Source organism: Grammomys surdaster, unplaced genomic scaffold, assembly GCF_004785775.1.
Source record: "Grammomys surdaster isolate TR1022 unplaced genomic scaffold, NIH_TR_1.0 317, whole genome shotgun sequence".
Lineage (NCBI taxonomy): Eukaryota > Metazoa > Chordata > Mammalia > Rodentia > Muridae > Grammomys > Grammomys surdaster.
This window is the reverse complement of record NW_021604736.1, coordinates 1,309,334-1,315,148: the sequence shown is the minus strand read 5'-3', so window position 1 is coordinate 1,315,148 and position 5,815 is coordinate 1,309,334. Positions and strand designations below refer to the sequence as shown.

Below are 5,815 nucleotides of genomic sequence, written 5' to 3'. Positions count from 1 at the left end.
AAAGGGTACAACTCACTATCTTGTCTTGTTAATGATGCAATGACCAGTGAGAGCCAAATCCCATTGTTATCTGATTCTAAACAGGCACCTCCTGAGTCTACATTTAACACCTGTGTAAAATGTTAACTCTTTGTATAGATAGCAGAAGCCCTACCTAGCAAGGCCATTTCCTCTGGATGGGAGGGTAGTCAATCCTTTCCATGATATATTACAAAGGACTTTCCTATCACTCAAAGGTGTCACTCATATGCCTCTGCTTCTAATAACACTGAATGGATTCTAAAGATAATAAACACAGAACATAGCCAAAGACACTCCCATCTTTCTGGATTCTTTAATATCATTTTTTTTCAGTTTTTGTGGTTTTATTTAAACACGAAACATGCATGCAAGCCATCTATTCATTTTCTTCGCTGCGTAGCCTGGCGTTGGGATTGGTGACTCTGATGGCCAGCTGTGCTGCTCTTTCTACGATGCCTTTTCGGTTCTTAGAAGACATTGTGAGCAATCTCAGCCCAGTAAGATTTGTTGCACATCAGCAGCACTTCCAGCTCCTTGACATTGTGGACCAGAAACTTCCGGAAGCCACTAGGAAGCATGTGCTTGGTTTTCTTGTTGCTCCCATAACCAATGTTGGGCATCAAGATCTGGCCCTTGAATCTTCTCCGAACCCTGTTGTCAATGCCTCTGGGTTTCCGCCGGTTTCGCTTAATTTTCACATATCGGTCTGACTGGTGCCTGATGAACTTCTTGGTCCTCTTTTTGACGATCTTGGGCTTCACCAGAGGCCGGAGGGCAGCCATGATGCCGCAAAAGAGATGGCAGCCACCTCGCAGGCAGCACCGAGGAAGAAGCTCTTTAATATCATTAATGCATCTGGCTTTCCATCCAGGGACCACTCTGGATATCACACTGTAGCTAATATAACCACAACCACTTTAAGATCTATCTCAGCACTGGAAAACCATAAGCACCAGTGACCCAAACTGGCCTCAGTATCTATGTTATGGATGTGAAGATAGTCCACACCTCCGGCAGCTTCCGGGTACCTAGGGATAGTTAAATTGCATAAGCAGGTGTCCGAGCAAAGTCCAAGAGGTTAATAACGAACAGCTCTACTTTATCTGTGGCCAGGGAGGCGGACTCGGCACTGTCAGCACCAGGCAAACACACAGCAAAGCGTTTCCCAAGAGAGATAAGTCAGAGAGAGGTGTGCCTGTTGGGGTTGTCTGCTGGTTTCCCAGGCCTTATCTGGGCACAATAATCACTCTCTGCCCCTCTGGCTTGTTTAGGAGAGCTAACAGTACTCTAAACAAAGGAAACTCTTAGATATTTAAATTTCTTCTGAAATCTGGTAAAAGATCAGGCAATCCTCCCAAATCCATGAACTAGGCCTGACATGTAAGTTAGAGTGGCTTAGCATTCAAGGCCTTGGGTTCAAACCCTAGAACCATCAAAAAAAGGATCACATTTCCCATCTGAACTCAAAGCTTTGAGAGCTGTGACATGTGACACGGAGAGGCATTTATTTAAGGGCCAGACTCCCATTGTTCTCACTTTCAGGTCTAGAATTTTCCCAGTGATAAAGCAACAGCAGAAATAGGTAGATACTTCCTAGTATGTTGTGTGGTTTTGGATGCTGTCCCAACAGGCAGACACATCATAGTGTCATCCCAGTAAGACTCATCAGAATGAACAGAAGACAGCACTGTGCTTACAAGTTAAAAAGAAACAAACCAGGGCAGCCTTTGTATGTTCATGTATGTTGCCATCCTATGCCAGGGAAGCAGAATTTGTGTTCTCTTTTATAAAGTAATGTTCCTTTTCTGGTTTTTTGGTTCTTCTGTATGTGTGTGTATGTGAGTGTATGTGTGTGTGCGTGTGCACGTTTGTATACATGCATGTGAGAACATGTGTATGTGTGCACATGTGTGTGAGTATATGTGTATGGGTGTATATGTATGTGGGGGGTTGATGTGGGGTGCTTTCCTCAATTGGTCTCAATCTAACTTTTGAGATGGGGTCTCACTAAACCTGGATCTCACTGACTAAGCACCACTGGCTGGTAGTAAGCCCCAGTGGTCCTCCTGGCTTCATTTCTCCAGAGCTGGCATTGCTGGCATTACTGTGACATTACTGTGTCTGGCGGTGGCAGCAGTGGTGGCTTCTTCTTCTTCTTCTTCTTCTTCTTCTTCTTCTTCTTCTTCTTCTTCTTCTTCTTCTTCTTCTTCTTCTTCTCCTTTCTGAGAAAGAAGGAGGGAAGGTGGGGTCTCACTATTTAGTACTGGCTGTTTTGGAACTCAGGCTGGCCTTGAACTGATAGTTTCTTTAGTGCTGGGTTTAAAGGTATGCACCACAATAGCCAGAGTGCACCTGGCTTTTTACGTGGATGCTGAGAATGGAACTCAAGTCCTCATGTTTGTCCAGGTCTTTACTAACTGAGCCATCCCCCCCCAGGCTCTTCTCTGGCATCTTAACCATTTAGAAATGGCAATTCCTCCACACTGGCCTTTCCACATGCATACAGAGCAAGTATGAGAAAGCCTCACTCACTTCCAGCATCTGAAACCTAAAAGGCTGCCTGGGCCAAAGTTGCAGAGGAGTGGAAATACAGATGAATCTAGGAGAAGGCCTGATGCATGGCTACCAAGACCTCCTTGGAAAAGCTCTGGCAAACAATAGCCAGGGAAAGGTGGCACAAAATACAAACAAGATCTGGACAAGAGCTAAGTCTTTCTTTCCCCACATAAGAAAATAAAAACTAAATTCTACCATACCCTACCAAAAAAATCTTTTTCATTCTCTATAACTGAAAATTTTACCTGTGAAAATTCAACCATGCATTTTCTCTAGAAGAAAAGAAAGAGAAATATTAATAAGGTTCTAATAACGAAACTTCTAAACAAACAATAAGAAACACAATGGAAGTCAGGCCTGGTAGTATGGGGCCTCCAATTCCAGCTTCTCAGAAGGCTTAGATGGGGTCAAAAGTTCAAAGCTTGCTTGAATTCAAGGCCAGCTTGGACAACTTAATGAGGCCTTGACTCAAACTTTAATTTAAAAAAAATTTTTTTTTTTAAGAAAGGGGTGTGGAGAGGTGCAGCTCAGCAGTAGAGTGCTTACTTGGTATACAAGAGGCTCTAGCATCAATCCCTAGAACTAGTACCAGGAAACAAAACAAAAAAGCCAGGTGTGGTAGTGTACACCTTTAATCCCTGTACTCAGTAGGCAGAGACCATCTGGTCTACCTAGTGAGTTCCAAGTTACCTGGAGGTACATGGTGAAACCCTGTCTCAAAAACAAAACAAAAAAGAAAATGTATAAAGAACAGTATATTAATTTGGCAACACGACATTTTGAAATCTCTTTATGATATGACTTGACAAGAAGAAGACATGCAACCAAGTAAGGGGCATGGAGACTCTTACGTTGCTATCCATGGCTCCTTTAGAACTGCCGATCAGCAGGAAATAAACAACTAAACATAGACACGAAGGGACTACATCAACTAGCAACTTACTGAAAACACTGAAATGTTCTGTGTACAAATGAAAGGAAGCTTAATTTTATTAAAAACCTAACAAATATAAGCATTTTAAAAATGAGATGTATTTATCAATTATATTTTTAAAACATTTTAAATACTATAATATTAAGTGCTCATAGAAGCATGAAAAAATAAACAGTTCTTCTGTGTTGCTACTGGTACTGTTTGTGCATTTACGTGTTTAGAGAACAGTGCCTTGATCTTTGGTCTGCTGAATCTACATGGCTAAATCTGCAGAGCATAAAGCCAGAGCATGTTTCAAAGGTGTACCAGGGCTTGGGTGTAGCTCACTGAACAAAGTGCTTGGCTAGCATGCAGGATGCCCTGGACTTGATCCTTAACCATTTTGTGAAGGGGTCATGGTAGTACATGCCTCTAATCCCAGCACTCAGGAAGTGGACACAGGAGGATCAGATATTCAAGATCATCATCTGACACTTAGCAAATTCAAGGGCAACCTGGCTAGAAACCCTGTTTAGAGGTAGGGAGGGAAGGAGGGAGAGAAGGAGGGAGGGAAGGAGGGAGGAAAGAAAAGGTGAGGGGGGGTTCATGTATACAATAATACCATCTAATAAATTGTTAAAATAAAAGTATCATATACTGTTATGGACCAATAGGGTTTATTAAACTGCATGCACACAATGTCACCCAGTAACTGATTCCTCATGGAAAGAAGGGAAAGACCCCAACTATAACAACACTTCATGTCTAAGGTCGGAAGTAACCATGACAAGACTTTTATTCGAGTAGTGAGAAAAACTATTTCCTGTAGGTGGAAACATTTTACAATTGAAAAATATCAAGCACAGTGTTTCTGGGTCTGGTGAGTCTGATATAAACTAATCACTGTACTGTGTGCAGGACCATGCTCTGGGTAAACTTGGACTGACCACATCTATCTCATTTGTCCTCCCACAATAGCTGTAGGAAGTGCTGGGAAGGTACTAGCCTGTGATAAGGAGCTGGGTGGTACAGCCCGGGCCCCGTTCCAACCTAAAAACGAGATGTCCTCTAATGCTTTCTCCCAGGGACTCTTAAAGCCCTAAGGTATAAAGCCCATGCCAGGCTGCTTTCTGAGACTCTTGACACTATGTAAAATGAACACATGCAGGTGAGACTCCATCACCCTAGGCAGCTTTTCTGTGCCCTAATGGACTATTTCATAATGAATTGGATCTAGACTTCTATGGACCCTCTATACTTATCATGGGTAATAAATCCACTGTGTGCATGGGTGCTCTATCTCACTGAACATAGACAAGCTGAAATCTGGTATCTGTGGACATACTCACACTGAGATGCTAAGGAAGAATGGGGGAAGTTAGTCATTTTAAGGAAAAACAACACAGAAGAGAATTAAGACTTGAAGGATAGCTCCTGAAGGATTTGCCTAAGTAAAATATGAGAAAGAATATTTAGCTATGCAGCAGACTTGGGTGCTGTCACTCAAAGAGTAGAGGCTAAAAAAACAAAGATAATAATAATAATAATTTTAAAATGTGTCAAGAAAATAGCATCAAAGAACCTGAAGAGTTGAGGATGATACTAACATGAAACACTAATGCATTCTTTGTAAAACCTTAGAACAGCACATTTGGCTGGACAGTGGTGGCACACACCCTTAAATCCAGCATTTGGGAGGCAGAAAGGCAGGTGAATCCCTGTGGTTTTGAGGTGAACTTGGTCTACAAAATTTTTTTTCTGGACAGCCAGGGCTACACAGTGAAATCCCATCCCAAAAAAACCAAAAGAGGGTTCAGGTCACACACTGTCAAGACTGGCATCTAAACAAACAAATCATATTGAAATCTAGATGTATCACCCTCTCTTGGGTATGTGTAAACCCCTAACAAAAAGCTTCCTGAACTGGTTGTTTTATTTGTTGTTGTTTTGGGTTTTTATTTTGTCAACTTGACAAAGGTAGAGTCATCTGGGAAGATGAAATGTCAATTAAGAAAATGTCTTCATCACATTGGCCCACAGGCAAGTCTGTGGGGTACTTTCTTGATTAATGATTGACATAAGAAGGCCCACCCCAGGCTGGAGAGATGGCTCAGTGCTTAAGAGCACTGACTGCTCTTCCAGAGGTCCTGAGTTCAATTCCCAGCAACCACATGGTGGCTCACAACCATCTGTAATAGGATCCAATGCTCTCTTCTGGTGTATGTGAAGACAGTTACAGTGTACTCATATAAATAAAATAAATAAATTTGAAGAAGAAGAAGGAGGAGGAGGAGGAGGAGGAGGAGAGGGAGGAGGAAGAGGAGG

General features: G+C 42.3%; 1 pseudogene; it reads right to left on the bottom strand.

The window, feature by feature from the left end:
* Positions 1-345: 345 nt before the first annotated feature.
* LOC114629842 lies at positions 346-870 on the bottom strand (annotated as a pseudogene).
* Positions 871-5,815: the final 4,945 nt, after the last annotated feature.